The sequence below is a fragment of the Leptonychotes weddellii genome, chromosome 15, assembly GCF_054177405.1.
Source record: "Leptonychotes weddellii isolate Sample4059 chromosome 15, ASM5417740v2, whole genome shotgun sequence".
NCBI lineage: Eukaryota > Metazoa > Chordata > Mammalia > Carnivora > Phocidae > Leptonychotes > Leptonychotes weddellii.
Window position 1 is genome coordinate 47,126,725 of NC_138383.1, and position 11,016 is coordinate 47,137,740.

At 42.3% G+C, this 11,016-nt stretch overlaps 1 long non-coding RNA gene across 1 annotated transcript; it reads right to left on the minus strand.

Annotated features, from left to right (window-relative positions):
- Positions 1-5,059: 5,059 nt before the first annotated feature.
- LOC145717241 (uncharacterized) lies at positions 5,060-7,414 on the minus strand. The gene is made up of 3 exons (XR_014140309.1): positions 7,379-7,414; positions 7,238-7,304; positions 5,060-6,936 (listed from the first exon to the last, which is right to left on the minus strand). It is a non-coding gene; the product is annotated as an uncharacterized LOC145717241 (long non-coding RNA).
- Between the last annotated feature and the right edge of the window lie 3,602 nt (positions 7,415-11,016).

Genomic DNA, 11,016 nt, shown 5'->3' on the forward strand with positions numbered 1-11,016 from the left:
GAAATAAGTCAAACAGAGAAAGACATGTATCATATGACCTCACTGATATGAGGAATTCTTAATCACAGGAAACAAACTGAGGGTTGCTGGAGTGGGGGGTGGGGTGGGAGGGATGCGGTGACTGGGTGATGGACATTGGGGAGGGTATGTGCTCTGGTGAGTGCTGTGAGTTGTGCAAGACTGTTGAATCTCAGATCTGTACCTCTGAAACAAATAATGCAATATATGTTAAGAAAAAAAAAAAGAAGAAGATAGCAGGAGGGGAAGAACAAAGGGGGGGAAAATGGAGGGGGAGACGAACCATGAGAGACGATGGACTCTGACAAACAAACTGAGGGTTCTAGAGGGGAGGGGGTTGGGAGGATGGGTTAGTCTGGTGGTGGGTATTGAGGAGGGCACATTCTGCATGGAGCACTGGGTGTTATGCACAAACAATGAATCATGGAACACTTCATCTAAAACTAATGATGCAATGTACGGGGATAATATAAGAATAAAAAAATTTAAAAAAAAATTTGTACAAAGCTGTCTTTTGCTTCACAATACATTTGTGCTCGCTCACCGCTTTTTAAAAGTGTTGCCGAATCTTCAGATAAAATTGGTTTCGTTTTACCTGCAGGTTTACTGCACGGAGGCATAGACCCCAAGAGGGTCGTTACAGAAGCGATTCCCTCCCGGGAGGCTCCGCGGCCTTCCTGCGTGTGGTTCTGTGCCAAGTTCGCCGGGCAGGTCCAGCCATGCCTAGCACCCCTACTCACAATCGGGAAGCACCTCTCTTGCCCCAGCCCCACGTTTGCACGTGAGAAAGTCGGGTTCCCAGCGCGTGAAACTGACTCACCCCAGGCCACACAGCCTGTCACTAACATGGCCTCCACTGGGACCTAGGTTTTCTGACTCCTGACCCACTACTCCCTCCTCTCCGGCTGATACGGAGAGCTGGTGGGGACACGGGGACTCTCTCAAGCACTGCTCAGGAAACCTATAGACTATGTACTCCAGTGCATTCTATGGAATGGGTGGAGCTATATATATAGAGAGAGAGAGAGAGAATGGACTATATACTCCAGAGGGCTGTTTGAGACGCATGAGACCTATGACAAAACAAGGGTGGCTCTGGATCCCGTGCTGGGAAGGCTTGGGGGTAGCTTTGCTCACTCAGCCTTATCCTTTCTCTCGCCCCGTGTGCGGTGCTAGGAGGCTGACTCCAATGGGGATGGCAGACCTGTCCCTGAACTCCATGCCCCAGTGGAAGGCATCAATCCAGGATCATGCAACTGAGCCGCTGGGCACGTCACGGCCTAGACCCGGGACTGCAGGGTCCATGGAAATAGGCTCCCGAGCTGAAATCCATTTATCGTCCCCTAACATTTATGGCTGATATAAGCCGGTTGGCAGAGGTCACAATGGGTGGACACCTATAAACCAGCCCCCTCCACGCCCTGGGCCACGAGTGACTCAAACCGGAAAGAGTCCTGGTTAATTACACACTTACTAATCAACGTGGTTCTACTTAAAATCTATAATACTAGTATTGCTACGATGCTTCATTCCTCAGTTTCTCTTGGCCTACTTGACTTGGTGAGAGTCTTCATGCTTTTATACAGATTAGCTTTCCAAATGGGTTTGATAGGCTCGGAACACCGAACACACACCCCAAAATACCTTGCTTCCGCATAAACCAAGGCAGCTTACAAAGAGACCTCAAAGAAGGTCTGGGGTGGAATCAGAGTGTAAAAGCAAGAAAGGGTCATCCAAGGGGAAGATTGCTTGGAGCGGGTAGGTAAGTGCTTTAAGCCTGAACCCAACAAGCTAGCCCAGTGGCCTGAGGTTGTGTGCTCCTCATTTACCTTATCCATAAATAGACCCGACTCTCTATTATAAATAGTTTCATGCTTGAAGGGTTTCTGAATGTGCTGTACTAGAGCAGATGGGAGCGGGTGGAGCAAAGGAACCAGATCATAAACCCAGAGCCCTGCCCTCCCTCCACCACACACACACTTCCAATTCCCTGAATCCTGGAGGCCAGGTAAGAATCCCACAAGAGACATCCACACATGCTACTCCAGCAATGGGGCTTTCATTTGGGGTGCAGTCTAGGACTTAGCATAATATAAAACACCACCATCTGGTGGGAATCCCCACAAAGTAGAAAGCCTAAAGCTGATGTGGCCCTCATGCAAAGTGTAATGCAAAGTTTCCCCTCATTATTGCAAACACACACACACACACACACACACACTCACACTCACCTATGGTCCCTTTCCCCTTGGTGGTGGCCCTCTACCTGGCTTTCAGACTCAACTGAGGTAGAAAGAGCTTTGGACTAGCTGTCAGACCTGGGTTCTAGTTTTAACTGTGCGACTCACTGGCCAAATGACGGTTATCACCAAAGCTCCCATGGAGGCTCTAACTTCATCTGTAAAGTGGGATCTTACAACCCTCGAGTGAGATAATGCATACAATATTAACTAACATTAATTGTTTACCAGGTGCTAGCACTTTACATGGTTTATCCTCTTATTGAACAGTCCTATCAACCAACTTGACCTAATTGGCATTTATAGAACATTTCACCCAATAGCAACAGAACATACATTCTTCTCAAGGGAACACAGAACATTTACCAAGACAAACCATATTCTGAGCCATAAGACAAGTGTCAATATATTTTAAATCATTCAAATCATACGAAGCACATTCTCTCACCACAAAAGAATTCAATTAGAAACTAATTGCAGAAAGATATCTGGAAAAATCTCCCAAATATTTTGAAAGTAATTATTACACTTTCAAATAGTACAGCATTCAAAGGAGAGATGAGAAATTATTTTGAACTAAATAAAAAGGATACATGACATATCCAAATTTGTGAGATTCAGCTAAAGAAGTGCTTAGAAGGAATGTATAGTTTTAAAATCATATTAGAAAAGGAGTTCTCAAATTAACAACCTAAGCTTCCATCTTTAAAAAACGCAGCAAAATAAACTCAAATCAAGCACAATGGCAGAAAACATAAAGATCAGAGTAGAAATCAATGAAACAGTACATTTTTTTTCAAAAAAAGAAATCAATGAAACCAAAATCTGCTTATTTGATAAATAAAATTCATAAACTTCTGGCCAGAAGGATAAGGAAAAAAAGAGACACAATTATCAATATCATAAGTGAGGTGAGTGACACACTCAGATTTTATAGATATTTTTAAAAATATTAAATGAGTAATATGAACAACTTTATGCCAGTAAGTTGGATAGATGAAATGAAATGGACAAATTCTCTGAAAGAAACAAACTATAAATGCATACTTAGGAAAAAAATCAATAGCCTTATATCTATTAAAGAAATTGAATATGTGATTAAGAACCTTCAGAGAAAGAACATTTCTTCACATTGAAAACTATAAAACGGGGGCGCCTGGGTGGCTCAGTCGTTAAGCGTCTGCCTTCGGCTCAGGTCATGATCCCAGGCTCCTGGGATCGAGCCCCGCATCTGGCTCCCTGCTCAGCAGGAAGCCTGCTTCTCACTCTCCCACTCCCCCTGCTTGTGTTCCCTCTCTCGCTGTGTCTCTCTCTGTCAAATAAATAAATAAAATCTTAAAAAAAAAAACCTATAAAACGCTGCTGAGAGAAATTAGAGAAAGCCTAAGTAAAGGAAAAGATACACCTTAACCATGGGTCAAAGATTTACTATTCTTAAGATGTCAGTTTTCCCCAAATTGACCTATAGAGTTAAACAATCCTACTAAAAATCCCAACGGACTATTCTTTTAATTGACAAATTCATTTTAATATTCATATGGAAATGGAAAAGACTTATTAGCATTACCTGATTTCATGACTTGTTACAAAGCTAGAATAATCAAGATCATGTGGTGTTGGCATCGAATAAGATAATTTGATCAACATAACAGAATAGAGTCCAAAAATAGATCCAAAAATATATGAAGAACTTTTTAAATTTTATTTAGTTATTTTTTGTTTTTATGAAAGCACAAGGGCAGTTCAGTCAGGAAAGGCTAATCATTTCAATAAATCGTATTGGAACAACTAGATATCTACATCCAAAAAATGATCCATATCTGGCACCTTATACAAAAATAACTCAAAATGGATCATAGGCCTAAACAGGATACCGAAAACAAGAAGCCTTCTAAAAAAAAAAAAAAAAGGAGAAAATCCTCATGAACTCAGGGTAGGCAAAAAGTTAAAAAAGTTGTCAGACATATCAAAAGTATGATCCAAAAAGAAAAATTAAGGAATTAGGCTTCTTAAAAATTAAAAACGTTTGTTCTGCAAAAGACACTGCTAAGAGAATTAGAAAACTTTCCAAATCACATAAAGGACTTGTATCTAAAATATGTAAAATACTCTCAGGGGCAGCGTACGTGTGGCTCAGTCGGTAAGCATCCGACTCTTTGATTTCAGCTCAGATCATGATCTCAGCATTGTGAGATGCAGCCCTGCTTCGGGCTACAGGCTCAGCGTGGAGTCTGTTTGTCCCTCTCCTCCTCCTCCCCTGTTTCATGCTCCCTCTCAAATAAATAAATAAATAAATAAAATCTTTAAAAAATTAAAATATATAAAATACCCTCAAAACTTAATATGAAGCAAGCAAACAATACAAAATGGGCAAAAGTCACTTCATCAAAGAGGAAGACAAATAAGCACATGAAAAAACGCTCAACATCATTATCCATTAATAGGTAAATTAAACCCACAACGAAATACCCTCACACATGTCTTAGGATAACTAAAATGAAAAAGACTGACCTCGCCAAGTGTTGGCAAGGATGTGGACTAGCTGTTATTCTCCTGCATTGCTGATGGGAATGTAAAATAAAATGGTACAATCACTTTGGACAAGAGTTCAGCACCTTCTTCCCTTAAACAAACGCCTGCCCGATGACTGAGCCATTCCAGTCCTAGCTATTTGCCCAAGAGAAAACAAAGTATACATCCATACAAAGACTTGCACACAGATGTTTGCAGCAGCTTTATTTGTAATGGCCAAAAATTGGAAACAACTCAAATATCCATCAACACTTCAACAGGTGAGTTGATACACAAATTGCTGTGCGTCCACACACTCAGCAAAAAAACACGATGAATTATTGATACCGGCAACAATGAGGATGCATCTCTGAATAATAATGCAGAGTGAGAGACCTCAGGTGTCAAAGAGTACATATTGTATCTTTCCCTCTATATAAAACTCAAGGAAGTGGAGACTGTGCTACAGTAACAGAAAACAGACCCCTGGAGGCGGGTGGGAGGGAGGGAGTTGGACAGGGGAAGAGACGGATTTCAAAATTTAGCATAGGGATTAAGGGATAAACTCCCTATTTTACTCCCAAGTCCAAACTCCATAGCAGATGTTGCCAACTGAGAGTGATGCCTTCCTGTGTATCTGAGCTTGTAAGACACCCATCGGAGTTTGTCCCTAGTCCTTCTCCTGGGGTCTTCCGTCATGCAACTGAGCACCTGGGTTTGTCTACGCTGTTGGCACTCTCTTCCTCATCCTCTCTGCAAGAGGGTCAAATGTATCCATCAAAAGGCTCAGACACCGCCCCACGTCCAGCTTGGGTGGTTCGAGAAGTGTCTGGGAAATTTACCACTTTGCCCAACTTTTCCAACGGCCTTTGCTGTAGCCGCTTTCCCCAGTCCCACTCTCCCAAAACTAGGGGCTTGCAGAGTGGGCATGATGGCAACAGCTGCCTGCAGGGATACTAAAATTGACCTGTGGGCAAACAGATTGTGGGGGACGCTTGGGGAGAGCAGGAGGGTGGAGATCTTTGTCTATTTGGTTCTTTGATGTATTCCAAATACCTAGAATACTATTTGACGTATGCTACATGTTCAACAAATACTCACCAAAAGAATGAATGATAAACATCTTAAATTATTCTTCTGTCTCTTTTGCCCATCAAAGCACCATTTGTTCTTTTCATTGTTCTGTAGCTCTGTTTTTTTGCTAAGAGCAAAGACCAATCTAAGATCATTTGTTTACAGCCTATTGCTGCATCGCAAATGATTTCAAATCAGGCTTGGTAGATTAGGGACCTGACCTCGAGGTACCTTACCTGAAACATAAGTCATGGCAGTATGGAGTCTAAGGTGGGGGCGGGGTGGGAGGATGGGGTGCTTGAACAGAAAGTGCCAGACCTCTGAGTCCTAGGAACGCTGCATGCTGGCTTTTGGGGAGTAGGATCCACAGGTCTTTGAATTTTGTTAAAGAGTATTAGCGGCATGTTTCTGTGACTGTGGGTATGTCAGGAAAAGTAAACTACATTAGTGTTGTTTATTAGCTGCATCATGCTGATTACCTATTTGCGTGAGCTACTGAACCCTTCATACTGGATTACCACACACACAATGAAACTGCACATACAGCACATCTATGTCAGGTGGATTCCAAGGCTTTATTCGATTAGGAAACCCTCTGAAGGATTTGGTCTCCTAAATGGCTCAAGCATTTGCCCACAACTTTAAGAGGCTTCATTGGGTGAATTTCAGGATCCCAGCCAACATTAGAATCACTTGGGGAGATTCTTAAAATAGCCACTGTGAAATAACATGATATTTGGGATTTGCTTAAAAATGATCCAGCACAAAAAAGGGGCTGGAGGGGTACAGGATACATGAAACTGGATTGATGAAATGGCGGTAATTGTTGGAGCTGAGTGATGGAGATTCATTATACAATTGCCTCTATTTTATGTATGTTTGAAAATTGCCTCGATAAAAAGATGTGTGGGGAAGTTTCTCTGGTACAGCTAGGACAGTACAGACAACACTCAAGGAGACCCGGGGATAGGGATGTCTCAGTTACTAGACACCTCCATTTGCACATTTGCACCTCCCCCCGCCAAAAAGGTTCTTACTTGAACAATTCTCAGTGATCCATTCATTCTGTCTACCTACCTATCCATCCATCCACCTACCTATCTACCCATCTACATCTATCTATCTATCTATCTATCTATCTATCTATCTATCTATCCATCCACCTATCTACCTATCTAATCTATCTATCCATCCACCCATCCATCTACCTACTTATCTTACCAATATCTTTATGTATCCATCCATCCATCCACCTATCTACCTATCTTACCCATCTACATCTATCTATCTATCTATTCATCCACCTATCTACCTATCTAATCTATCTATCCATCCACCCATCCATCTACCTACCTATCTTACAGATATCTTTATGTATCCATCCATCCATCCACCTACCTATCTACCTATCTTACCCATCTACATCTATCTATCTATCTATCTATCTATCTATCTATCTATCTATCTATCCATCCACCTATCTACCTATCTAATCTATCTATCCATCCACCCATCCATCTACCTACTTATCTTACCAATATCTTTATGTATCCATCCATCCACCTATCTACCTATCTTACCCATCTACATCTATCTATCTATTCATCTACCTATCTACCTATCTAATCTATCTATCCATCCACCCATCCATCTACCTACCTATCTTACAGATACCTTTATGTATCCATCCATCCAACCACTTACTTATCTTCTTATCTTATCTTATCTATCATCTATCACTTTTGGATCAATTGAATCAGAACTTCTGAGGGAGGGGCCTGAACATATTTTAAGGAATCCAGGTGACTCTAATGTGCAGCCCGGGCTGAGAACCACCAGTAAGGGAAAGTTTCTGAGGGTTTCTGAGGGTGAACCTCAGGTCGATTTTTTTTGGAATAAAACAAGCTGCTTTTACATGTCTGTGAGGGCACAGACTACACACAATGAGGCCTGGGTGGCAGTAGGAATCACCACCATTTATGAAGTACCTCATGCGCCACTGGCAAGTTCCCTCATGCACATAAACTCCTGTCACCTTACAGCTTTCTTATAGAGATATTACGGCTGGAAGAGGAGCGGTAACTCACACAGAGTCAAATGGCTTCTAAGTGGCTGAGCTGGGATTCAACCCCAAGCATCCAAGTCTTTCTGCTCCAACAGAAGAACGAAGAGGTCTGTGGCTCTTGAACACTCTCTCCTCCTCAGCCCATCCTGTTTCTTCATTTCCTCAGTCTCGCCCGGATATCTTATCTCCTCACTCTTGTGACCTACATTTCAGCTGAAGCAACATCTTCCTCCCTGCTTCTCCAACTTTCCCCCATTTCTGCTTACAAATGTTCAAAACCAGCTGCAAAATGGTAGCATTCTACTGCCAACACCCACTTTGTGCATATCTATAAAAATCTGTCCTAGAAATGTTTTTCCTGTATTTAAAAAACATGTTCACCGCATTCCATATGTCATGTTTACAGCCTTATATTTGGTCAGGTCTCAGAGTAGTGTGACAACAAATGGACAGGGCAAAGCAACCAAAATGAATTCCAAAATTACTTAAGTTCCTGATGGCAAGTTTAATGTGTAAGAAACACAACAACTGCAACATAAGGGGAAGGGCAGAGGCTCCTACATTATGAGGAGGTCTTCGAGCTCTATGAGAAGGAGCGCAATACTGATTCACGGTATCTATATTGTCATCCCTAGAGCAACCACTCAAAATGCTACTTTAAAAAAAAAAAAGGTATAGTCAAAAACACAAAAGAAAAATTGAAGTGGAATTTAAAAAAGGTGGGAAAGTGGAAACCAGGGAACAAGTTTTTAAAAGAGATAGGGAAAACAAATAATCAAATGGTAGACCTAAACCCAATACATAAACAAAAAGATATTGTACCAATGGATTTGTTTTTTTTTTTTAAAGATTTTATTTATTTATTTGAGAAAGAGAGAATGAGAGACAGAGAGCACGAGAGGGAAGAGGGTCAGAGGGAGAAGCAGACCCCCAGCTGAGCAGGGAGCCCAATGCGGGGCTCGATCCCGGGACTCCAGGATCATGACCTGAGCCGAAGGCAGTTGCTTAACCAACTGAGCCACCCAGGTGCCCCCCAATAGATTTGTTTTTAATTATCCAATTATATGTTATTTACAAGAAGCTCACTTCAAAGATGATACTGGTATGTCAAAAGCAAATGGATGGGGAAAGATACAACATGCAAACATGCTCCCCCAAAAAAGTCGGAGCGCTATATATATATTATAAATTTATATTAAATTAGAACAAGCCGACTTCAGAGCAAAGAATATTACCAGGGCTGAAGAGAGACGTTACATAATTATAAAAGGGTCAATTCACCAAAAGGCAGAACAATCATAAATGTATATGTACCCAATAAAAGAGCTTCAAAAAATAAAAAGCAAAAACTTACAGAATGGAAATGGGAAATAGAAATGGATATGTTCAGAATTTGTTAGAAGACTTTACCTCCTCTCTCAGTAATGAAAAGAACTAGTAGAGAGAAAATCAGCAAGGTTTCAACCATAAAGTCAAAACTTTCTGTCAGCTCAGAACTGATAGAACTGAACAACCATAAACCAACTGAATCTAATTAACATTATGGAGTGCTCCACCCAACAATTGCAGAAGAGACACTCTTTTCAAGTGCATGTGGAACACTCATGAAGACGACCATATGCTGGGTTATAAAACAAATCTGAACAAATTCAAATGAACTGAAATCATACAATGTATGTTCTCTGATCATAATGGCACTAAACTTCAAATCAGTAGTAGGAAGGGACCAATGTCTTTGGTGAGCTCCATGCTTTGAAGTGGGGGTGAGGGCTCAGCAGCTGTCAGCACCCCTTGTACCCCTGGTCAGCAGTTTGCTCACCTTGAGACCCTCCCCACCTTTTCACTTGTTTCCAGGTGAAACATGCCTTTCAGATCCAAGGCGACCCTAAAGGGACCTCACTCTGGGACAGGGAACACTCAGGGTGGCCGGAACCACGTGGGACACGGGAATAGAGGCAAGTTGGGGAAACATTGAGGGAGGGTAGGAGCCAGGATACCTGGGACCCCCAGACAGAAAAGTGTGAGTCTCCCAGGGAACTGTTAAAATACACAGATGCCCCGGACCCCACCTCAGGCATTAAGGGGCTCAAGCATTAGAATGTATTAGAAGCTCTCCAAGGTGATTTTAATGTGCAGTCTGGGTTAAGAAGCTTCCCTAGGTCAGGGGTCTGCAAACTTTTTCCATAAAAGGCCAGATATTAAACATTTTAGGTTTTGCAGGTCACACAAGATCTCTGTCACTTCTCTGACTCCTTTCTCTCCTTCTTCTCCTCCTCCTCCTTCTTCTATAATCCTTTAAAAATGTACAAACTATCCCTAGCCTATGGGCAATACAAAGACAGGCAGCAGGTTGGACTCGGCCCACAGGCTGTACTTTGCTGATCCCACTCTAGGTCAACAACTCTCAAACATTAGTCATTGGACCAGAAACGAGTAGACTCTGTGGCGTGTGGGCAAACCAGCTCTCATAAACCAAAACAAAACCCTCATTTGTGGCATTTGCTGATCTCCAGGGTATAAATGGTCCCACCGAGCCCAATATCAAGCACCAATGTGATGTCACTGAACGAGAGTTGAGAGGAGGTGCATAGTTGGCTCCCACCAGCCAGGACCAGGCAGCTCCAGCACATCGCGCTATGGGAATCATCTGGGAAGCTGCTTAGCGAAGCACCCCTGGGAACCTGGGTGCTGCCAAGTACAGAAGCTACTGCCCTGGGTTCTACGAGCAAACAATTAGATGATCCATGCCCTCCACAAATGGTTACACAAGGCACCGAGTTCCACCTGGGGAACCTGCAGGTGAATGACACACGTCCCCACCCCCAGGGACATCAGGCCGTGATAAGTGGGTGCAGGAGCGGTGACGGCACAAAGGAGGGTCACCTCCTCTGGACCCATGAGTCAGGGAAAGATCTGCTTGGAAAAATTACCCATGACTTGTAATTAAGACAAAAAGATGACTGTGTGGATGAATGGATAAAGAAGATGTGGTATATATATACAATGGAATATTATGCAGCCATCAAAAGGAATGAGATCTTGCCATTTGCAATGACGTGGATGGAACTGGAGGGTATTATGTTGAGTGAAATAAGTCAAACAGAGAAA